General features: G+C 43.2%; 1 long non-coding RNA gene across 2 annotated transcripts in view; it reads right to left on the minus strand.

The window, feature by feature from the left end:
• Positions 1-6,401: 6,401 nt before the first annotated feature.
• The window catches only part of LOC131423830 (uncharacterized), a 128,601-nt gene continuing 109,070 nt past the window's right edge, over positions 6,402-25,932 (minus strand). Inside the window, exons 2-4 of one of the 2 annotated variants that reach the window (XR_009225904.1) lie at positions 21,419-21,653; positions 12,731-12,822; positions 6,402-6,585 (exon numbers count right to left, since the gene is read on the minus strand). This is a non-coding gene — a long non-coding RNA (uncharacterized LOC131423830). The remainder of the gene's footprint in view (positions 6,586-12,730; positions 12,823-21,418; positions 21,654-25,932) is intronic. The other variant, XR_009225903.1, reaches the window with a different exon arrangement.

Here is a 25,932-nt window from a genome sequence, read left to right on the forward strand (position 1 = left end):
TCTCATTAAACTCCAAAAACTAGGTTGTTGCTTCTTTAAAAAAAAAAAAAAAGACATTTAAGACTTTGGAATTAAAAAAAAGAACTAGGCATTTTTTGTGAATGGTTATTATATATAATAAATAAGCCATATTTTATTTTCTATATCATGAACTTTCATAATGCTGTGTCTCTTCAATGCTAAAATTCAAGGTTTTTCACATTTTGGCACAAGTGAAAGCAGGATGTGTTCTCCATCAGTGGAAACTCAAAACTTAAATTAACACTCCTTTTTTCTTTCTTAGATATACATAAAACCATGCTGTCTCCTTTTTTCATTTGTTCTTTTTGATACACATGACAATAGAGTTACTTTGATATATCATACCTACATGGAGTCTAACTTCCCATTCTTGTGGCTGTACATGATGTGGAGTTTCACTGGTCATGTATTCATATACCAACACAGAAATGTTATGTCCAGTTCATTCTACTCTCTTTCCTAGTCAGCTCCCCTCCCTCTCCTTCATTCCCCTTTGTCTGATCCAATGAGTTTCTATTCTTCCCTCCTCCACCTCATTGTGTGCTAGCATCCACATATCAGAGAGAACATTTGGTCTTTGTTTTTGGGGGGACTGGCTTATTTCACTTAGCTTGATAGTCTCCAGATCCATCCATTTACTGGCAAAGGTCATAAAGTTATTCTTTTTTATGGCTGAATAATATTCCCATGCTGTGTCTTCTATGAACTATGATAGATAGGAATATATTACTCTATCTTAATAATAATTATATAGAGAGTCCTGGTCATGTAGTGTGATGCTGATAAGTACAAGTTATCTGTGGTGTGCTGATGAATGCTGAACAACCAGCTCTCTAGGAGTAAAGTCCCTGATCTGTAGCATTTGCCATTTTTGTGGTAGATATATTCCCACCTGGTTGACTTCAAACTGCCAAGGCCACATTGTTGAAAACAAGTTGGGAAGAGATATTTACAGCTAGCAAGTATATCAGTCCCTATTTATAAGGGGAGTAGTTCTATCCTTAAATCTTTTATCTTGCTATGTCTTTGGGCCATCATCTTGTTTGATGTATGGAATGCTCTTTTCCTAAAATTTGAATCAAATTGTTCCTTCTCATCATTTAAGTCTCAGTGCAAATGTCAACTCAGAGAGTACTGTGGGTAACTGTCCTACATTATTCCCTTGGTCCAGACATTGTCTCCCACAGGGACCAAGGTTCGAGACAATCTCTGCTATTTGAAGTTATCGTACCCATGAGTTTTATTGAGAAATATCTGCCTTCTCCAGCATTAGACTGAGAGCTCCACTCCAGAAGAAAACTCCTTTCTTTGTTTATAGCCAAATCTCCAGGGTCTGTAAATACACTAGGTATGTAATAAATAGCTGTCAAATGATCCAATCAATTGCTCAGAACAAGATTATGATATCAATTAGAACCATGATCTATGTGCCTTTTTGTTCTTATTTTTATAGGAAGAACAAAATTTTCTTTGTATGATAAAATAAGCTAATCAATCATGTGGATGCTACAAGAGTTTAAATCTTGCTCTTATGAGGAAATTATTTAGAGTAGACCAGGAACTTCCACTTCCAAGCAAAGTAGAATAACAGAGACCTGATCCTCCTGCCTGAAACTAGACAAGGATGCATGAAGCAAAGTTTTGTGAGATCCTGGATGTTAGGCATTGAAGGAGTGAGACCACAGTGATGAGAGACAAATGAGCTGAGCCCTACTATTGCTCAGCTTCCTCAACCTGGGAGAGCAGCTGTGATTCTTCTAAAGCTGACACCACACTTGATGGTGGAAGACTGAGCTCGTTCCCCTCCATGACCAAGGGAAAAGAAAAAGGTTACTCACTCTCACCACTTGGACTCGTACTAGTTGTTGTAGCCAGTGCAATAAGGCAAGAAAAGACATAAAAGTGGTCTTGACTAGAAAGAAATATTTCAAAAGTTCTTATTTATAAATGACATAATTGCCTCTTGAGATAATCTGGGGGCTGGGGATATAGCTCAGTAGAAGAGTGGTTGCCTAACATGCACAAGGCCCTAGGCTTGAACTTAGCACCTCAAAAAAAAAAAAGAAAGAAAGAAAGAAAGAAAGAAAATCTAGTGGATCCGCCAAAAAAATATTAGAACTAAAAAAATGAGTTACAGGGCATAAAATCAACACACAAAAATCAATTATATTTCTATAGACTATCAATAAGCAACTGAATTTTTAGAAATATATAACCTACTAAATCTGAAACATAAAGAAATACAAAAGCTGTTCATATAAATAATCGGTAAGAAAACTAAATCAGTAATTTAAAAAATAATTCCTAACAAAGAAAATCCAAAGACCTGATGTCCTCCTCACTGGTAAACTCTACCAAGCATTTAAAGATAAAATAGTTTCAATTTTTCTCAAGAACTTTCAAAAAATTGAAGAGAGGGATAATTTCAAATTCATTTTATGAAAGCAGCTTTATCCTGATATCAATTGCAGACAAGGACATTACAGGAAAAGAAAATTGCAGGCCACTATCCCTGATGAAAATAAAATACAGAATTCCTCAACACTATTACTGGCAAACCAAATTCAATGGTCAAGAAAAGGATCACACACAAGGATTAAGTGGAATTTATCCTGTGATGCAAGGAGGGTCCAACATATACAAATCAGTGTATGAACAGAATGAAGGATAAAAAACATAACCAAAGCTCAACATTCTTTTATGATTAAAATAAACTACTAATAAATTTGGGTTAAAAGGAATGTACCCAACACAATTAAGAACAAATAAAGAAGCCCACAACCAAGAATATACTTATTGGTAAAAAACTAGAAGGTTTTCTGTGAGATCAGGAATAAGACAAGGATGCCCACTCTCACCAATGTTATTTGATGTAGTATTGAATAAATAATATACTGTATTTATTGTTAAATCCCAGCCAGGGTAATTAGATGAGAAGAAGGAAATAAAAATATTCAGATTGAAAAGTAAGTAGTAAAATTGTCAGTTTGCAGATAACACAATCGTATATACAGAAAATCTTAAAGAATCCACAAAAAATCTTAGAATTAATTTAAAAATTCAGCAGTTATAGGATTCAAAATAAATATATAAAAATCAGGAGTATTTCTATACTCAAACAAAGCTGAAAGCAACACACTACCCATTTCAAAATATACAACAAAGCCATAGTCATCAATAGTATGGTAGTGGCATAAAAACAGAGATGTAGCCCACTTAACAGAATAGAGAGCCCAGAGATAAACCACACAGTTACAATTAATTGATCTTCCATAAAGATGCAAGGAGCATACAATAGGGAAAGCACAGTCTCTTTAATAAACGGTACTGGGGAAACTGGGTATCTATAGGCAGAAAAGTTAGATTGGTCCCTTATCTCACAGCATATGCCAAAAGAAAAAAAAAAAGAAACCTTCAAAATGGACTAAAGTTTTATACATAAGATGTAAGCTGTAAAACTACTAGAAGAAAAGCTTCTTGAGTTGGTCCTTGAGGATGATTTTTGTTTTTATTTTTGTGTTGGGTTCAAAAGCACAGGAAATAGAAACAAAAACGGACATAAGGATTCCAGGAAAAAAAAAAGCTGCACATCAAAGGAAAATTAAGAGAGTGAAGAGGTGACCTTTGAGGTGGGAGATGATATGTGTAAACCATATACCCGATAAAGGGGTTAATTTCCAAAATACTAAAGGAACTCAACAGCCCAATAGCAGGAAAACACAGAGCCCAATATAAAAAATGGTCAAAGGATCTGAACAGACATTTCTCAAAAGAAGGCATATGAATGAACAAAAGTTACATGAAGAAATGCTCATGATCGTGAACCTCAGGGAAATGAAAATTCAAACTGCAATGAAATGTAACATCACACCCGTTAGAATGGCAATTATCGAAAAGACAAAAATAAAAAGTGCCAGAAAGGATGTGGAGAAATGCAATGCTTCAAACTACGGGTGAGAGTTTGCATTAAACAGCCACCATAAGAAACAGCATCCACGAATTAAAATGGAATTTCTGATTCAATCATATGATCCAACAACCCCACTCTGGGTGTACACCCAAAGGAAATGAAATTAGTATCTCGAAGAGTCATCCACACTCCTGTATTCATGGTAGCATTATACACAATAGCCAAAAATAGAGAATAAACCTATGTGTTTTAGTCAGATTTTTAATTTCTGTGACCAAAAGACCTGATAAGAACAATTTCAGACACATTTGATCAGTGAGTTCATAATATATAATTGATAGTTACATATGGAATTCCTCTTACTTAATTCTTTCTCAATCTGTGTATGTTAACTATTATTCATAAATAATTATAAATGGTTTAATATTTTGATTTATAATCAATCAAAACAATGCTTTCTATCATCAGATATTTCTCTTTACATATACAAAAGTTGTTATTTTGATTGATTTAATGTCAGATGGGAATTAAGAGATGATTTATTTCCTGAGCCAATTTTGTAGGAAAATTACAATGCTCTTTTAAACCAAGATAGGAATAAAATCTTAAGTACAGCTTTGAAAAAAAAAAGAAGAAGAAGAAGAACAATTTCAGAGGAGGCGTATTTTATTTGAATCACAGTTTTAGAGATCTCAGTCCATAGGTGACACTCCATAGCTCAGGGCCTAACGTAGGGAGAACACCATGGCAGAGGGCATGGAGGAGGAAAGCAGCCCAGGACATATCAGTCAGGAGACAGAGACAATCAGACTCACCAGGGACAAAATATAAACCCCAAAGGCATGCCCCCCAGCGACCCACTTCCTCCAGTTGCACCCGATAGTTACCACCCAGTTAATCCATATAAGGGGATTAATCCATGGGTTAGGTTACATTTCTCATAACCTAATCATTCTACCTGTGAACATTTTTTAATTTTCTTGCACATAATTTGGGGGGGACACCACATATCCAAACCATAACGGTGTCCATCAGTGGATAAACAGATAAAGAAAACATGGAATAAACATACAATGGATTACTATTCAACCTTAAGAAGGAAAAAGTCCTATTATTTGTAATAACAGGTACAAACCTGGAGGACATTCAGGACAAATGTGAAATACACTAGGCATAGGAAGACTAATACAGCATGATCTAAGTTATATAGAAACTAAAAAGGTTGATCTCATAGAAGTAGTGAAAAGAATGATGGTTGCCAGGGACAGAGGGGATGGGGTTGTGGATATGTTGATTAAAAGGTATAAAGTTTCAGTTAGAGATCAAGATTAAGTTCTGGAGATCTATTATAAAGTGGGGTCACTATACTTAATAATAATGTATTTCATACTTGAAATTTCTAACAGAAAGATCTAAAATTTTCTAACCACCACAAACAGTAAGTATGTGAGGCAATGGGTATGTTAATAAGCCTGATTCAGATATTTCACAATGCGGGTGTATATCAACACATCAAGTTGTACAACATAAAGGTATATAATCTTTGTTATAGATAAATTTGTATAAAGCTGGTGGGAGATTGAAAATTAATGTTTTAAAAATACCATTTACAGTATCATCAAAAAGATAAAATACTTAAGAATGAATCCGATAAAAAAAAATCTGAGCATTGAAATCTATAATAAATTGCTGGAGAAATTCAAGACCTAAATAGATAGAAAACTGTACTATGTGTGTTATTAAGGAGTCCCAGAGGCTGAGCTGTCCATTCTCCCTAAGTGAGGGAGGTCTTTCTTAATATAAATTAATTAGCCTCATTCTCAAAGTCACATGGAAATACAAAGGGTCTAAATTAGCCCAACCAACCTTGAAAAAGAAGAAAGTTGGTAAGCTAACACTTCCAGATTTCAAGATTGATAATAACTATCAAAATACAGACAATTGATTTTCTAAAAAGTTCAAAGTCATCTCAGGGGCAAAAGAGGGTCTTTGCAACAACTAGTCCTGGATTTCTACAACCTGACCTTAACTTTGGTCTACACCTTGGACGGCATCTGCGTATGAATTCTAAATGGATCACAACCCTAAATGTAAAATCGAAAACTAAAACTTCTGGAAGAAAACACAGAAACAAATCTTTTTAACATTGGGTTAGGCAAAGATTTCTTAGATATTACTAAAAAAGCATGATAAAAATCGATAAATTATACTTGGAAATGGAAGGAGACCCTCATTGTTATACAAAATTACATATAAGAGGATGTGAGGGGAAAGGGAAAAAAAATCAAGGGAGAGAAATGAATTACAGTAGATGGGGTAGAGAGAGAAGAGGGGATGGGAGGGGAGGGGGGATAGTAGAGGACAGAAAAGATAGCAGAATACAACAGTCACTAGTATGGCAATATGTAAAAACATGGATGTGTAACCAATGTGATTCTGCAATCTGTATACGGGGTAAAAATGGGAGTTCATTGAATCAAATGTATGAAATATGATATGTCAAGAGCTTTGTAATGTTTTGAACAACCAATAAAAAAAATTAAAAATTAAAAAAAAAAAGATGTTCAGCCTCACCTCAAGCCCTGAGGAATGGAGCAGACTTCTATGGACTAAGACTTCTGAAACTGTGAGCCCTTGAATAAACTTTTCCTCCTCTACAAAAAAAAAAAAAAAATCGATAAATTATACTTCACAAACACTTAAGGATATCTACTCATCAAAAGACAGTGTTAAGGTAATGAAAAGAGAAGCACAACCTGAGAATATACCATCCACAATTCATATTCAGGAGTCCCGCAACTGTGGATTCAACCAATTGCACATCAAAAATATTCAGGAGAAGAAACTGCATCTGTTCTGAACATGTACAGACCTTTTTCTTGTCATTATTCCCAAAACAATATGGCACACCAGCTCTTTACCTAGCGTTAACATTGGAGCAGGTTGCGAGTAATCCAGAGGAGACTTAAAGTACACAGGAGGATGTGCATAGGTTAGATGCAAATACTGCACCATTTCATACAAGGAGCTTGAGCATGCACAGGTTTTGGTGACTGCAGGGCATCTAGGAACCCACCCCCCCACTCTTTCAGTCACCTTTTCATTGCTGTGAAAAATACCTGAGATGAACTATTGAAAGGAGGAAATATTTATTTGGGCTCATGGTTTCAGAGGAGTCAGTCCACGCTTGGCCAGCTCCACTGCTTTGGGCCTGAGGTAGAGGGGCATGGCGGAGGAAAGCTGCGCAGCTTCTGGCAGCCAGGAAGCAGCGGGCAGGGAGAAAGGATGGAGAGAAGACAAACCCCTTCAGGGAACATTCCCATGACCTCCTTCCTCCAACCAGGTCCCACCTCCCAGTAGTCCACTTGGCCATCCAATGGAGTAATCCACCAACGAGGTCTTAATCACTTCCCAAAGCCTCACCTCTTATCGTGAGACTCTGGGGAACATTCCACACCCAAACCATAATACCCACAAACACCAAGGGAAAACAATGTTGGCAAACCATATACCCAATAAAGAATTGAATCCAAAATGTGCAAAGAATTCTTGAAAGTCAATAATAAGGAAACAAACAACCTACTAAATACAAAGATATATGGAAAGGAAACAAGTTCACAGAATGTATCTGACATCATTAGTCACAGGGAAAATGAAAAGTAAAACTACAACATGGAACCACTACATACCCATCCAAACGACTAAAATTAAAATGTCTGATCACACCAAATGGTAAAGAGGAGGGGGAAGGCCTAGATGCCCCATGCCCTGCTGGTGGGAATGTAAAATGGTCCAGCTACTTGGGAAAGCAACTTGGCAATTTCTTAAAAAGCTGAACATCTATCTACCACATGATCCAACCAGTCCTGTGCTAAGTGAAAATATTTGTCCATATAGTCTTTTACATGAATGCTTATAGAATCTTTATTTATAATAATCCCAAACCCTCCCTAGAAGCATATTCATATAATGGAATATTTCTCAAAATAAAAAGAAAAAAGAATGAAACCTTGATATATACTATAATGTGAATTAATCTCATAATTAATAATTGTGGTAAGTAAAATAAGGCAAAGTGTATAATATACATTATACAAATAAAATTTGCATCATATCATTTATATAAAATTCTAGGAAACACAAAATAATATATAGTGAAGAAAGTAGATCAGTGGTTGCTGAATGGAAAGACTGACAGCCAAGGGCACAAGGAAACTCTCGTGGGTAATGGATGTGTTCCTATCCTGACTCTGTGAGACTTTCTTTCCCCTCAGTGTACATTTATCAAAACTTTTCAAATTGAACCTTTCAAAAATGTGCATTTTATTAAGTCCATTATACCTCAATATAGCTGGGGTTTGAAAATCCTAGATGCAGTAATGATTTCAGTGGTAGAATTCTTGAAATATGCCTAGACACACCAAAAGAACGGATGATTCACGTTGATGACCTAATTTGAACAAACATTTTAAGCATAATTGATTTGCGCTGCATAGTGAGGCTGAGTACACAAGCATTAAGTCATCAGTCGGATCAGATCACCGTCTTCCTTTTCAAACTGGTTATTTTGGTTAATGTGTGTACATTTGTTCACTCAATAAATATTGAGCACCAACTGGCAAACAGCACTGGACAAATACAGTGGTTTCAGAATAGAGCTCTTTATTTTATGGAGTTTGCATTCTAGTGTGTGAGACAGATGACTAAAGTACAAAACTAATAGATACGGGCTCTTCGTTGGACCCTCACTTTGCAAATCTGCTGTGTGTCCAGCTACGTACAGTAGAGTTGGACAAGCAGCCAAGCTAGGGAGTCTATTCCCTGGGAATGAGATGGAATGGAATGTCCAAGTTAACAGGTGGACCTCCAAGAAGCAATTGTAATAGAGTGCATGCCATGGGGCTGCATGTGGGGAAGCAATCTACAGAGGGCTCACTTCAGACTCCTAAAGAAAGTGAAGTGGAAGCTGAGGTGTCCCTCTCTAGCGTAGCTGTTTTGCCATTCTGGTTCCTAAGATTGAAGGATTGTGTTCTACCTGGGGCTCCTGAATGTTCTATGTGATCAGTGTTACAGGCCACCTTCTCAAAGGACCAAAAAGGGAAAACGTGTATAATACTCAAAATGCCAGGTCCTAACAACATGGAATCTGATGGTTTGCTGGGACCAAGAGATGCTTAACTTTTGATCAAGGCAATGTTCAGTCATTCCTAAATGGGTGGGACATCTCTTCCCCCCAGCTTCCTTTTCTCACATCTTTAGAACAGTTCCACATAGGGCTCTTTTGAGCTGTGTCATCCCGGTAAGGGACAATTGGCTAAGGCATTAAATACTGAATAATGCCAATGTCTACCTGCCAAGGGGGAATGAATTCTCTAAACACAGCAAAGAAGGAATATGTGCCCATCAAGGGTGCCATATAAGGTCCCAGCGGTGCATCTGAAGCACTTCCGTCATCAGTCGATATCAGAATTCCTGTGCTCAGAATCTTCTCCCTAAGTCCCCTCTCAGGAAGAAACAGTTCTTAGCATGAAAGTCAATAGTGTTTCATGAGATTACATAAAAGGATAAAGCATTTATTGTTCCTAAGGGGCAAAGTGATCTTACAGGAAATTTACTGCTGGTAGCCTCCTAAGAGACAGCTTTCACCAGGGAGGTCGAAGTCAGTGACAATTGCAAATGAACAGACTTCCAGCGACACGGCTTTGGAGATGAAGGCAATGTTAGTGAGGCCAGAGTCATTTATCTAGAGTTTCTTCATGCAGAAATGTTTTACTCCTTTTCTTTGGATTTCATCAGGTTTCAAGCCAAATTTTGATATCTTTAGCATCCAAAATATGCATCCAGGAATCAGACTGCTAGAGCTGGAAAGAATTTGAAAGTGTTTAACCCAACCTCCTTATTTTACAGATGAGGAGACTAAAATCTAGAGAGTCGGTGTTTCTCCATTTCCATTGATTCAATGGATAGCTGTAATAGGTTATGCGTAGGTCATTTAATCTCTGCAACATTTGGGGAATAGGAGTTTGGTGGAGAAAATGAGACTCTGAAGTCTTTTAAGTTGTCTACACTGTCAAGTGACAGAACTAGACTTCACGCCCAAATCTTAGGACTCCAGTGGAGAGGTCTCTTCAACACACCCCGGCTGATGTTAGAAATCTTATAACCCAAAAGGCTTTGAATTTTTTTTTTCCTCTCAGCAAAGCAGAGGGACATGGCAACAGTGCAGCCATTCAGACCACTTTGCCACCTCTAATCCTAACACTGCCTCTGCCTGCCAGTGGCCTCTGGCTAGGGCCTTGACGGTGAGTGTCAACGTGGTGCCGTCCCACCTGCTCTTGGCTGTGACGTTCTGTAACTGGGTTCTTGCTCTGATCCCATTTCAAAACTTGCAGAATTGGGATAAATGGAGCACAGAGACGCTCACAGAGGAAAAGGTCAAAATCAAATAGCAGCTGGTTAGAGGACTGTCACATCTGAGATCTCATCAGCCCTGCACCTGGTGCATGAGATCCCAGAGAATCAGTCTCCGTGATGAGCAGACGCTCCACAGCCATCTTGCCCAGTGCCTCCCTGGTCTCGTCCCTCCTCTCACCTTCTTTGCTGTTGGTATGAGGCCCTCTCTTGTGATCAAGGCTTATAAAGCTCTTTCCGACGTGACCCGTGTTCCTCCACCCTCCTCCTTCCTGGACAAGCCGCTGCTCGGCCTTCCTCACAGATGCACGGCCACTCTTTGTCCTCAGCTCTGTGTACCTCACCGTCACCCTCAGGCCCTACAGAAGATGTGTCTTCAGCGAAATGGCCCTCAACCTCCAAGCCCCAGCTTGAGGCAATTCCCTCCCTCTGGGAGGCCAGTACCTTGCCCAGATACCTAGGCTCAACCTCCTCTTCAGAGCCCTTATCACACTGCATTGGAAGAGCCTGTTCAATTCTGTCCACTCCCCATGGCGTGGTAAGCTCACCATTGTACCAGCACCAGGCTTACAGCACCAGGCTTACCATCTGCTGTGCAGATGGGGCACAATGACGATGTCAGATGAGTGAGTGATTGAATGTGTCCCGCTGCAAGTTGGTCTAGAAGCAGTTACACTGAAGCCACCTCAGTTGAAGGCAAGAAAGAACGATGCAAGGTTTAGACCTATCTTTCCAGTGATTTCTTTGGAGAGTTCATAGAGTCAGCCTGGTGCAGATCCAAAAGACTGCCCAGAGGTCACACAGAGGGTGTCTTGGCCACATATGCTCGAGGTCTCCAGGAGACTGCAGCCAGCTCTAAAAGGCTTCCCACCAACAAAGAAGGTGACTCTAAGATCAAATGTGCAGTGCCCACTGCAGAATTTATTCCTCGTTGATGCTTAAATGGGACCCGAGACAGACAGAAGCCTAATGAACAAAGACTCCAGAAGAGGCAGCCTGTCCACGAGTGAACCGAAATCACTCCCGATTGCCTCCAGTGGACAGCAGTTATGAGCTCCTGTACACAATTTAAAGGTAATCTTGTAATTTATAAAGAAAAAAAATTGCCAATTGAACCTAATGGCAAGTGACATTCGGGCTCAGCCACAATTAGACTCAAGCGGCTTCCCCCAGTGGCTGAGTAGCCTGGCTTCCTGGGTTCACAGAGGGTTAATTCTGGGGTCCCTGGGGAGGCCTTAATGGCCCTGGTTATCCAAACCTTGATTCAGAACAGAGGCCACATATTACGTTTTCTCAGCATATCCACAGACATATTAGGACGCCAAGTGAAGATGACAGGAGGGGAATATTTCCTCTCTCCTCAGAATCGGCCCAGGAGGGTTTTCTACGGCGACCTCCTCGGACCCTGGCGTTGCATTAGGGTTATTGTCCCGAGAGAAGATTCAGTTAGTGCCTCTGATTCATTTCCTATAGTGCTCCCCTGTTTATTCCTGGTGGCAGCTAACTTGTAAAATTTTATTATGATTTTTTTCTTGGTTTGTGTCATGGAAGGGATTAAAAAAAAAAAACACAATGATTCTATCACCAGCCCTGAGTACTGATGTATAAATCCACACCCAGGCATGTGTCTATGGGGAACACAGCGTGACAGGCTGTTCCCTCCCTGGTGGCTGTCATCTGGGTCTAGATCTGTGTTCTGAACAGCCCAGAGACAGAGGGAGGAAGGCACAGTGTGAGGACTCAGGTACAGTGGCTGGGCTAATTGGGATTTTGGACTCCATCCTCTCTCTACCCCATCTGGGAAATCCTTACAATACAGTATGATCAAATCCCCACCACCATGTCCGCACCAACATTCACCAAAATCACCACGGCTCCGTATAACTGCCAAGTTGAGGGTTTTCCAGATTACCCCCATTCAAGCCACCTGTGTCACTTATGCCAAACACAAAACATCCATTGTGGGTGCATCGTCTCGTGACTCTGTCATTCCCTATGTTAGAACAACCTGTTTTCTCCCTCCATGCTTTCCCCTGTTAGTCAACTGTCCAGAATGAACTCAGACACCGCCTCGACCAATCTGGTCTCCAAACACCCTATTAAAATTCCATCCATTTATTGAGATAATCTATTATCTTTATCCCTTGTCAAACCTTCTACCTGAGTCCTCAGATCATGACTGGACCATCTAAATACCTCCAGAGCCTCACACAGCGCTGGACGCACAGGGTGCTCAGCACCCACTGGACCATGCCTAGAAACCATGGCCTCCCAGATGGGATCTCACTCTTCAAAGCAAGAAGCAAGGTGGCCACTCCCCACTCACTTGTGTGGCTATTTAACCACAACTGCAACATTCACAAGCAATTCTTGAAATATGTCACTTACCTGCATATTTCTCCCTCTGGACCAGGGGTTTCTCGAGGGCAGAAAGTACATCTTCTTTGATCCGCAGTGTGTGCTGGAGCCACTCTTCATGCCTAGAACAAAAAGGTATTTCGTAAAACCATTCTGAAGAAGTGAATGAATGAACAAGTATATAGACAAATGCCCCCTTCTCAACAGACCTCTAGAGTGAAATGGTTTAAATGTCTTGATTGTGCCTTAAAATGTAAAAGCAAGCAAAACCAACAAACAAAAAAAACTTGAAGATTGGAAGGGATGAACATAAAGAAGAAGAAAGAAAGGAAACTGACATCTTCAAATGACTGTTTGCTGACCCTCGCGGGGATTTGGTGTAGGGAGGCAGGAGCACAGGGTTGCTACAGAAAGGAAAGACTGAAAGGAGGATTTAGTGATAAGGGGACAGTCTGCTGTAATCAGAAGGTGTCTTCATCAGCCTTAAGCCTTCAGGGCCTCCTACTTCTTGCCTGCACCTATCAGACCCTGAGGATAACTAAAAATCACCATGAAAGTCAGACCAGCACTTCTGTGCAAAAGTCACCTGCCATACGGGACATGAGGTCCTGTTGCTGCCGCTAAACATCTCCCCTTTTCCCTCTCTCACCATCTCCCCTGCCCGCTCCCCAGCATTCTCAGGACTGTGACATACAAGGCACCTAGTACCACTGGGCTAGATGGTGCATTTAATAAGAAACCTCATTTCCACATTCATCATCTGACTAATGATGCTGTCAATTTTCCTCATTCCCTGCCCAAATCCTGACTGTGCGTCTCTATCACCTTCTCGGTATGTTTATAGACTTGAGGAATCCTCTCTATGATATTTCTTCTTGGCTTCAAAACATCCTTAATTCCCTTAGGACCGGCCAACCAACTGCTCCACTTTTAGAGTCAGTGACCTGGCCCTCCACTGGCAGGGTGGATCTTCCTCGGAGTGTTCCCTACAGCTCTGAGGTCCTCCAACTGAGCTATGGAAGGACTCACACTGGTGTTCCATAATCTGAAATTCCTGGCTAAAACACCAGTGATCAGCTTACTTCCCAAGTGAGGTCAAAAATGAATCCCCTTCTCCCTGTCTCCATTCATCTACTTCTGGGCAACCAACATTGCCCCTGCCTTTTCTTGCCAGAGGATGGCTCTCAGATTCTTTGGGGTTGCCCTCCCTACACCTGGCATCAGACTCCTTAATAATCATCAAAGTCTGCAAGATCAGCAATGTGACTGAGACATGACAGACCTCATACAGTCCCCGAAAGGCCACATGGACTTGGATTTCATCACAGAAATGGCCTCAGGTAGAGGGAGCAGTTGGGAAGTCTGAAATATACAAGGACCCTACGGAGGGTATGGAGGAGATAAGAAGTGCCAGGCAAGCTCCTCCCCCTCGGCCTCAAGGATGACACAAGTCTCACCCTAGAGAATAAGGGAACGGTTAATGGAGATCTTGTTCTGCACCCTTTTCTTTCGAGACAGGAGCTCACTAAGTCCTTAGGGCTTTGCTAAGTTGCTGGGGTTGGTCTCAAACTTGCAATCCTCCTGCCTCAACCTCCCAAGCTGCTGGCATTGCAGGTGTGAGACACCATTCTTGGCTGTTCTGCACTTTTGGGGGCCAAGGAAAGAATGCAAATGGCAGGCTGTGTCCAAGACATGACAGATGATCATGAGACAAAGTCACATCCCAGTCTCGGCACTCTGAGCCACAGTTATGTGTCAGCTTTGCACACTCAGAGAGGCTGCAAGGAGAAAGGCCTGTCCCAGAGCCACCTTCCGCTCCTTGCCCTTCCCTTGGCTTCCTCTTCACTCAGCTCACACAGATCTTCTTGAGGTCCGGGTCACAGCCCAGTAGGACCCACGGCAGAATCCATCTGAACACCCAGAGTGCTCCCCAGCAAAGGCTCTGACAAGTGCGGCTGCCTCCCTTCTCTCACACCCGAGCTCCTGGGACAATCTCCAGGAGCTCTCCTAGTGTCCCCTTCCCTTTCTGAAATACACACCTTACCACTGCACTCTTCAGGGGCCAAGACGCTCTTCATAAAATAAAATCTCATCATTTTATTCTTCTAAAAATTATATAAATGCTACCCTTTGCCATTAAGAGCAAACTTTAATAATAATAATAATAATAATAACTGGCTTAATATACAAAACTTGTAAGGATTTGGGCTATTCTCTTCTTACCCCCTGGCTCATCACCTTGTATTCTTTTTCCCTTTCCCAGCTGCACCATCTTTTTCAAGTTTCCTTTGTATTCTCAAGAATTCTCTTCACCCTCAGTGAAGCTGGACCAAGCTCCCACACCAGCACTTCCCCTACATCCCCAGCAAACTTTTACACAAGCACTCATCACAGTGCATGGCCTGCGCTCTTCCTCTCTCAGGCAGAGTTGGGACCTCTCCCAGCGCATGGCCCAGCGCGTGGCCCACGGTGACTTCTCTTAGTTATTTGCTGAGTTGAACCCCCTGTCTTCCTAGCATCCATGGCCTAGAGAGAGCACCACTGACTCAACAGCTCTTTAGCGTGGCCTCTGGCAAGGACACCCTCTAGACCTTTGAAAACTGTGACGTGACCATTACGTTTTCCAGGGCAGGAGCAGGTAGGAGAGAAGGCTTCCCGCAGGAGTTCTGTACCCTCCGTGCTGGGCTGCCGTAAAGTGTAGGAGACCAAACTGTCACAATGTGATGACAGATGAAAACTGCTAAGTTAAATTCCACTCATCTTGCCATTTGGTGTTCACCTTCTGCTGCTGACCAGAGGTGCTCGTGTGACCGGCTGTGCCTTGGCTGCTCAGACCCTCCTTAAGATGGCAGTGGGTTTGGGTAGCCAGGGCTCCATCATATGGCTATTTTGGGTGGTGGGTATGTTAAGAGGATAGGAAAAGGGCTGGGAAAAGCAACGGCTTGAATCTTTCAGGTGACAGTTCTGGTTGGGGTGGGAACGAAGGCTTTTGTTTTTGTGTTGGGACTTCAAACAGTCCTGATCTCTGTTACTGGTCTTGATTTAGGATTATCAGGGTTTTGACTGGCCTCTTTACTTGACCATGTTCATCCCACTAGCCTCAAAAGAAAGGAGACTCCACTGTCCTTCCCTCCACCCTCAGAAGATCCCAAGACTGCTCGTGATTTCTAGGAAGGGAATTATCTTATCAAAGCCACAGTGAAGCATGGTTGATGGACAGCTCTCCTTGCTAAAAGCTTCCACCTAAAGCAGGACCCTAAGAAACCCCAGGACGGATGGGCTGTGTTGGTGGGGATGGAGCAAACTAGACCATGTGCATGTGGGGACAGCCTCGATATAATGGCTTGGGGAAGAGTGACTGCCGTGTGATATGCAGGACAAGGCTCTGCCCTCAGTTTGATCCAAACCTATGATTTATACTTCTGCCAAGTCTTTTCTTTAAGAAGATGTTTCATAGGAGTGTAGTAGATACAAAGCCATATTCCAGACTCTAAGTGTGCAGCTACATGACTCTCCACGAATGGACACCCCACACAACCAGCGTCCAGATGATGAAACTAACACAGTTCTCTGCTGGTACACCTGTTGGCCACAACCAAACTTCAAAATAAGCACATGGCGGGCTTCCCTGGCCCTGCAACCTGTGTCTGGCTTGGAGTCACACAGCATAGACTCTGCAGTACCAATCCTGTTGTGTCTGGCTTCCTTCCCGCCACACAGGATTCACAAGCCTCCTCTGTTGGTATGTCCCGAGCTACGATTTGCTTGTCTTCAGTGTTGTCTACTATTTCACTGGGGCTAAAATACCACAATCGATCCATCTATGCCATTGTTGATAGATCCTGGATTGTTTCCAGCTTGAGTCTATTACAAAGAGGGTGTTGAGGAACATTCTAGGGATGTGTCTTTTTGGACATGTCTTTTGGAACAGTGCCCAGGAGTGTTGCTGACTCAGGGAGGACTGTGTGGCTCCACTCCTAGGACCCCATCTTTCACACTCACCCTTCCCATTTTTTTGTCAAGTGACCTTAAGGAAGTCATTTCACATACCTGACCCAGTTTGCCTATCAGTGAATGGGTGAATGGGGCAATTTCTCATTATAAAGCTGTTTTAACGATAATAGCAGGCCAGGTTCCGGGGTGCACTTGCAATTCCAATGACTCAGGAGGCTGAGGCAGGAGAATGGCAAGTTCAAAGCCAGCGTCAGCAACTTAGTGTGGTCCTAAGCAACTTAGCAAGACCCTGTCTCTAAATTAAGTTTAAAAAAGGACTGGCGATGTGGCTCAGTGATTAAGCAGCCCTGGGTTTAATCCCCAGTACCAAAAAAAAAAAAAAAAAAGTACATTTAGGTGATATCTGACCCAAAGATATTTAGTGATCACCAAACCATCCACAAGCCTCCCCATCTTCCCAGCCTTTATGTAATCTGAGTTCCAACCAGTGGGATGAGAGTAGAGGTGGGGTGTGCCGTACCTGGGCAGGTGAGGCTCCCCAGAGCTCTCTCTTCCTCTGCTGCAACCCTGGAAAGCAAGTATCAGAGTGGCACCATCACAAGAGGACAGGACTCTCCCCAAGTGACTACATGAAGACGAAACTTCACCCATGAGCAAGAAAGGACCTTCTGCAAGGCTAAATCACTGACATTTCCAGGTTCAATCACCACTACGTTGTTCCAGAGACACCAGATAAATACAGTGCTCCAAGGAAGGGCCTGGCTCCTCCCTGAAGAAACCCCTAGCATCCCCCTTTGAAGAGCTGAGACTCGGGCTCCACACAGACATTCCACAGCACTTCCTTTCTAAATGGCAAAGAAATCGTTTCTTGCTGTGGCTCAAAAGAACAATTTGAAAGTGATCTTTTGCTGGAATACATTAATTGAGGAGATCTTTCTTCTCTGTTGAGAAACCAGATTCTACTTCCAAAATCATGTCTGATGTACCCCAAACAGAGCACCTCCCTCCAAAGAGAAGGCCCTTGGTGATTATTAGTTTAGAAAAAAATAAACCCTCTCCCACCAGGTTCAAAGCCAGCCTCGTTCTTTTGTTCCCGTAAAGACTTTCTTTCTTCATGTTCCCTGGTGTCTCCGTGGCCTATGAGCTTTCTCCTAATGATTAAACTCCTAAAAATTCTACAAAGAATGCTTAATAAGGCTTTTGTGTTTTTCCAGTTGCTATAGAGACTATTTAGTGTAGGACTTTAAGTACGTGTAAATATGTATTTTGGACAGTGTTTAAAAACACGTATAATTTACCCAGCCATTACAGCTGCCCCAGTGTGTGTGCGGCAGTCGGTGTGATAAGGCTTATGCAGAGCGTTTTATGGTGGGTTATTTATAGTTATTTGCTTAATAGCCTACAAGAGCGCCTTCCATTGTGTAAAGGAACTAGGCATTTACCCTGTTTTCACAATGAGTATCATTTACTCCACTGTAACCATTGATAGTCTCAGGTCCCACACAGGCTGGTAAATATGCAATTGGTATAATATTGTTGATGCAGGAAAGAAACTGTGTTGACAGAGAGTCACTAGGAAAACAGAGGGCCCCCCCTCAGAGGAGTCTTGAGCTCATTAGGGAAGCTGTTGACAGAGCTACCCTGGCAGGATAGGACCCCCCTCCTCCCAGAAAGAGGCCGCTATCTGCTTTGAAGTCACCCCAGGGATGTACCCATGGGCAAAATAACACAGATGATAATAGCAACAACAACTAACAGTTACTGAGCCAACTTGACTCTGGGCCACAGGCATGGTGCTCAGAGCCTGACATCTGTCACATGATCCCATTTAATCCTGACACCATAACTCCATGACTTGGCACTGCTATGGCCCTTTGCTGGATGAGGAAACTGAGGCACCAAAGTTGCACAACCTGCCCAAGATTATCACAGAAAGGTGGTGGTGGATCGAGGAGTCAAATCGGGGTCTCTGTTACTCTGAAGCTTGCCCTTTGAAGTGCTGTTTCCTGATACATCGTTCTGCCAGGAACCACGGAGGCACAGGGAGGTGAGGTCTTCTCAGCACTCTATCTCCCCTGCACCCGCAACACACACAGAGTTCCAAATACACAGCTCAGGACTCAAGGCTGTCAGAGAAAGAATAAGATGGGAACTCCCCTGCCCAGGTGCTCAGGCATCTTTTAAACCTGACCATAACTCTAGGGCAGAGACTGCATCACCCCTCTTTGTTCCAATAAAAACTGACTCTCGGGTCAGACCTGACTAGCGTCTCACAGCTTGCCCACAGGAGAGCAGGTGCTCAATATCAGGTCAGAGATAACTCATAAAACTTTTAAAAACATGTGAAAATTCCTGGAGACACTGACAGCCATCCCAATTGGGGGATATTCTTCTGGCCTCTAGTGGGGTAAGCCAGGGAAGCTGCCTCCTACAGTGCACAGAGCAGCCTCCACAGCAAGGAATTATCCCTCCCCAGTCGTCAACAGTGCCAACAATGAAAAACGCTGACAGTGTAATTAAACGCAGTCCAAGATGGAATGGGCCACATTATGTCAGGTGGAGTTAAATTGAAATAACACCAGTGGTTCATTTATCAGCTTAGTTGAAAACAAAATGGATTTCAAGATTCAGGATTTAAAAACTTGGAAGAGTCAACTCATTGTTGTATACCCTGCTCTTTTAGAAAGGCATTTGGAAAAGCATTTAGAAAGAAAATGTTCTCATGTCCTGAAGTATATTCAGTGACACCTGTGATCAGCGTGGACCCTCAGCTAGCAGCTGAGGTGGGACGGGAGGAGGCTCAGAGCTCACGCAGACCTGGGGAAACTAAGAATGTTGAACTGGACAGCAAGCCCCATGAAAGCAAGAGTCAATCTATTCTGTTTTCGGCATTATTTTTCTTTCCAATTTTAATAGCTTACACATGGGCTATGCTCAAAGCCAGCCTCATTCTTTTGTTGACTGTGGAATGCCTGTTCCAAGCCATTGCACAATCAAGTGAATGACAGGCTCAGGAGGAAGTATGGAATGATTCCAGGTGAGTCCACCCTCCCCATGGCTCCTCCTCCATCTTCTCCTTATATCCCTTACAATGACCTACTCATAGAGTCCGTCAGTCAGCCAACAAACATCTACTGTGTATGTATTCCCACTGGGATCATGGATCTCTGGGCTGGGGCTTTTTGTAGTCATTGTCTTGATTGCCGTGATGAAAAATCTAATATCATTTTTTCAAAATACATTTAAGCTCCAAAAGGGCAGGTCCTTTTTCTTTCTTTCATCCTTGGATATAAACTATCCTAGAATAGCATCTGACATGCTAGAGATGCTCACCAAGTATCTATTGACTAAATAAATGCAATCACCATATTCTACAATGATGACAAAACTCAGAAGACAAAATTAATAAAATTCAAGATGATCCAGACTTCTTAGAAAATATAAACATCAGGATGAAACTAGTTGTAGATATATGTTGGGTCTTGGGCATAGGTCCAAGACATGCCCACTGCAGGGAGACTAGAAAGGCATTATTGAAGAATTCAGGATGACCCCTGAGAGCTTCCTGGTACACAAGGTCCACAGTTCATTTATTCCCTCTGCAGGGTCAACCTTGTTGGGTAGCAGCCTTGGGCTTTAGCTGGCTTACCTGTCACTATTTTATTCACAGACCAAACTTTCTGTGAGCTGTGAGAGACATGGACCTGCACACCTAGGAGCCCTGGTCTGGACTTTAAGAATCACCCTTTAGAACTGAAAATTTAAAAAGAACTGTTCTTTGTGAAGTGTTTTCCCTGGGTCAGATTCTGAGTCAGGCGGTACATTTCTATTATATCACAACATAATCTTCCTTAAAACCTCACAAGGAGGGTGCAACCAGTCCCATTTTGCAATGGAGGAAACTGAGCTCAGATATTTTGCATCATGGCTAATTGCTTTTGGCTTTTTAAAAAATTGTTCTCTAAGGACAGAGTGCCAAGTTTCTGGGTGGAAACTCCAGCTAAGAGACGGGTGATGATCTGAAATGCAGTGTTGGCCCTTCATGTCATCACTGGCTTGGCGCCAGCTCCAATCATACAGCTGTGCTGGGATTTCCAACTAGGGAAACGGGAAGGTGCTAAGATGTTTGGGGGAAATTAGCCAAGCCTGAGAGCGGTAATAAAAAAGACAGCAGTGTCAATCACTGAGTTCAAGAGGATATAAGGAACTCTAGAATCAACATTGGCTGCTCCATGGGCAAGAGATGGCAAACAGGAGGGCCTCAAATAGGATAGGTGTATAAGCACAGGATGAGTTTTATCCACGTCTGAGGGAGGGCTGTGGAACACATGGTCAGCCCTGGACAGGTGGGCTATATTGGATTAGTTGAGAGGGGTCCATACCGCAGCCCATGGGACAGCTGCAAGTCCAGGCTCCATTTACCACATGGAGTTGGAAAAACATTAGGCAAACCCCCCACATGCTCCTGTCTACAGAAAAGGGAGAGAGGGGAGGCATTTATTTGCCAAATATTTTTTAAAAATTTTCTGGTGTGCCTGGAACCGGAGATATAGTTGTCGGCAAGAAACAAGCACCATCTCTATTTAAACAGCAGAAGAGACTGATGCCATCTAGCTAAGCCTGTGCTCAGTCCTGCCACAAAATTCACCACTGAAGAAGGTACTGCTGACTTTCTACAATCTCATACTCAGAACATGGTCCATACACTGGCGGCAGCAGCATCACTTGGGACCTTATTAGGAAAAAAAGCATTTCAGACCTTACCCAGCCATCCTGAGCCAGATCTGCATTCTGGCAAGATCTCAGGGCACCCATATGCTCATTCGAAATTGAATAGTAGCGTCTGCAAGACTTCCTTCCAGGCCAGGGTCCTTGGTGTATTCCACCAGGCACATGGGGGCTGTCACTTCCTGCCAGAGATGTCCTCAGAGAGATGAGGGTTATACCCGATTCAGCCGAGAACAGGCAAAGGGGAAGCAGAGTGTATTCTCAGGAGCTCCTGGAAATAATTACCGTTCTCTTAATAATAAATGAATAGGCTGCAGTCCCAGAACACATTGAGAACAAAGCAAAACATGTCAATATAAAATCCAGCAAATAAAACAATCAATTTAAAATAGATTTCTCTAAATGGTCTGCCTGCTTGGGCCAAGTGCCCTGCCTCTAGGCTCCCAGAGCATCGTGGGCTTATTCCTCCCTCAGCCCTTGTTTTTTGCTCATGAACTCTTTCTGTTTATATGTGTTCCTTCCATTTCGACTGTAAGGTCTTTGAGGATCCTCTCTCCTGAAAAGATAAGAAAAGGGTTCTGGCCCTACAACAAAGGATCAGAGGCACTTGTAAAAGGCTAAAAGAACTGTCCTCTTTGTAGAATGCTTTAAAGAGAAGAAAACCATAGGCAGTTCTAAATTCCTTCATAAGTAAGGGCTGAAAGGTCCACTCCTCCCCCATTCCCTAGCCGCCCCTTCTATGCCCTTGAAAGTTCTAGACTCCCAGTGCCTCACATTGACAATTACCATTGGCCAACCCAGCGAGTGGAATCTGTCTCACCTAAGGGACTTGCAGATGTTCACCAAAGACAATGCTAAGTGAAGCTAGCCAATCCCTAAAAAACAAATGCCAAATGTCTTCTTTGATATAAGAAGAGTAACTAAGAACAGAGTAGGGAAGAAGAGCATGAGAAGAAGATTAACATTAAACAGGGATGAGAGGTGGGAGGGAAAGGGAGAGATAAGGGAAATTGCATGGAAATGGAAGGAGACCCTCAGGGTTATACAAAATTACATTCAAGAGGAAGTGAGGGGAAAGGGAAAAAAAAACAAGGGGGAGAAATGAATTACAGTAGATGGGGTAGAGAGAGAAGAGGGGAGGGGAGGGGAGGGGAGGGGGGATAGTAGAGGATAGGAAAGGCAGCAGAACACAACAGACACTAGTATGGCAGTATGTAAATCAGTGGATGTGTAACCGATGTGATTCTGCAATCTGTATACGGGGTAAAAATGGGAGTTCATAACCCACTTGAATAAAAATGTGAAATATGATATATCAAGAACTATGTAATGTTTTGAACAACCAACAATAAAAATTATAAAAAGAAAAAAACCAAAGACAACAGAAGAGCTATGTATCTGTGCCCCTGGGAGGAACCTTCCTCCATTGACCCTGGGCTCAGCCACATAACTTCCTTCAGCAGATTCAACCAAAGCAAACTCAAAGCACTCAGAAGCTTAAAGAACTCTTTACATGTCTTCTTTTCTTTTTAATTTTTATTAGTTATCAATGAACCTTTATTTATTTGTTTACACGTGGTGCTGAGAATCAAACCCAGTGCCTCATACATGCTAGGCAAGTGCTCTACCACTGAGCCAAAACCCCAGCCCCTACATGTCCTCTTTCTTGTTTCTGTGTTTTTAGCAAGAGAACAAGCCTGGAGTTGCCTGGTAGAGATTGAGAAATCACATGAAGAGCCCAGTCAAGATCAGTAATGCCGCCTAACCAACCTGCACCACCTCAAAGAGAAATGGGTCAACACTATGAAACTCAGCAAAGTCCAGAACAAATGACTATCCATCTATAGATTCAGAGCTAAATAAATGTTTGTCACTTCAAACTGGGTGTGGCATTGTGTGTTATGCAGCAGTAGTTAACAGGGACAAGCCACCTTAGATGATGCATCTATTCAAGGTACATCTAATTCCTTTCACACCCAAAGCCTCTGCATTTGAATTCCCCCCTCACACCGAGTGGCTTTAGAAGGTCATAGAAACAGACCCTGCCTTCAAGCAGGCTCACATTTTGTTGATACTACAAAGTCACTTAGAAACTGTCAAGAAATGATCTCTAGAGACAACCAATGGCAAAACCATTCTTAGAGTCAGTCTTGCTTCTTATGGCCCACAGAAGCTAACTGTAAGTCAAAGCTGGTGTGAATATTGGTAGTAGCAGGAAGCCAAATGAATAAGTTTAAACAATTAAAAGGAGGAGTTAACTAAGGATGCACTTGTCAGGCCTCTTCTAGTTGTAAGGGACAGAAATCAGACTCAGATTTACAGAAGCCAAAATTAAGGTGTGCCTTGACTGAAATGCCTGGGGGGACCCCCCCCCAGGACATGCGTGGAGAAACAACTCTCCCTGGGGCTCCAACCTCGTCTTATTCCCACCCCGCTGACAGCACTGGTCTTTCATCAGCTAGGAAATATGCTCATAGCCACAGAGCCTACCTGTCCGCAGGGCCTACCTATCCACACGGCCTACCTGTCCAAATAGCCTACCTGTCCACAGGGCCTACCTAAATGTCCACACGGCCTACCTGTCCACATGGCCTACCTGTCCACAGGGCCTACCTGTCCACACAGCCTACCTGTCCGCAGGGCCTACCTGTCCACACGGCCTACCTGTCCACATGGCCTACCTGTCCGCAAGGCCTACCTATCGGCACGGCCTACCTGTCCACAGAGCCTGCCTGTCCGCTCGGCCTACCTGTCCGCAGGGCCTACCTGTCCACAGGGCCTACCTGTCACAGGGCCTACCTGTCCACACGGCCTACCTGTCCACACGGCCTACCTGTCCACAGAGCCTACCTGTCCACACGACCTACCTGTCCACACGGCCTACCTACCTGTCCACATGGCCTACCTGTCCACACGGCCTACCTGTCCACAGGGCCTACCTGTCCACAGGGCCTACCTGTCCACACGGCCTACCTGTCCGCAGGGCCTACCTGTCCACATGGCCTACCTGTCCGCAGGGCCTACCTGTCTGCAGGGCCTACCTGTCCACAGAACGCACGGTCCCTGAGAAAGAGTGTTTTGTTTTCCCACAGTAGCGCTGCCCAAGGAGGCTTCAAGGGAGGACTCTGATTGGCCCAATGTGGCCCAATCATCACCAAGACACTCATGATGGACAGAAAGGTGCTGCTCTCTAATTGGCTGAGCAGAAGAGTCAGCTCCTCCCCCTGAATGGCCGGGAATGGGCAGGACTGGTTTCCCAAGGAGGAGCCGGCGCGTTCCTCCTCCCCTGGCTGCTGAAGGAGCCTGGCAAAGCAGGTCAGAGAAGAGCTGGACCGAGGGAGGCACGGACCTGACTCAGCTCCAAATCCCAGCTTCTGCAGCTTTCATTTCAAATATTGCATGAGAGGAAAACTGGTTGTCTTGCGGTGGCACAGGAAGGCAACCCTGACCCCATTTTCTGTCGCAGGGCCACCTGCGGAAGGACTGGGAGCACCGCAGGCACCCTAAAAAGCTAGCACCATGGCAACTGGTTCTTCCCCGTCTCTGTCCCTGCATCGCTCCTTTCCCCCACTCCACTCCCCACACTGTTCACAAGCCTCATTTCTTATACATACCATAGAGTCAAAAATGGGCACTAAAAATCTTTTTTTAAAAAGTCATGAGACTGCCGTAATTTTATTTTCCATTTACGTCTTGGCCTTCAAATAAATGCATCGATCTCATGGAACCAGAAGGAAGGAAGGACAGGTAGAATGGAAACACCCAAAGAGAGACAGTTATAAACTCCATCTATTCCTGACCAGCTATGTGACTTTCTAAAACTGACTTGACTTCTCAATGCATCTGTTTTCTGAGCTGTTCAATTCTCACCAGAGAGTATGAAGTCTACCCTGTACAGTTGCTGGGAAGACTGTCAAGTTTTAGACAAACACATTCTAATTCTGTGATAATGACCACTACTGCTATTGCTACTTCTGTTAGTGCAAATGGGTATATATGTGACTGCATGACCAATGTAATTCTGCAACCTGTACACTCAGAAAAATGAGAAATTATATCCCATCTGATTCAAATGTATGATATATCAAGATCATTGTACTGTCATGTATAGCTAATTAAAACAAATTAAAAATAACCATGATGTATGACATGGGCACATCATTCCACAGGCTCACTTGGGTCAGCAAGAAACAATGAAGCCAGGCATCTCCTTCAAGGCCTTTGAACCCATCTCAGGGGCCTTACATCTTCTAAGCTGGCTGTGGCCTCTGGCCTCTGCCACCGCAATCCCTTTGCACACATGTGCACAGCCTGCGTCTCTGCCTCCTTCTCCCCATCCCACCCCTGTATTTCTCCCTCTCTGGGGTGCTGTCCTCTAGCCTCTGTCCCCCGTTCTCAGATCCCCTGTCTTTCCCTCTCTCTTTCACCATCCTCCCTAGTGGCCTTGACACTTTCAGAAGAGACTCCTCCCTTGCCTCCGCCACCCAACCCAGCCTGCCCCATGTTTCTACTTCCCTGTCACACACAGCTGTGTCCTGTCTTGACAGCTT

Source organism: Marmota monax, unplaced genomic scaffold, assembly GCF_021218885.2.
Source record: "Marmota monax isolate L192 unplaced genomic scaffold, Marmota_monax_Labrador192_F-V1.1 WCK01_AAM20220418_F8-fsc00024, whole genome shotgun sequence".
Lineage (NCBI taxonomy): Eukaryota > Metazoa > Chordata > Mammalia > Rodentia > Sciuridae > Marmota > Marmota monax.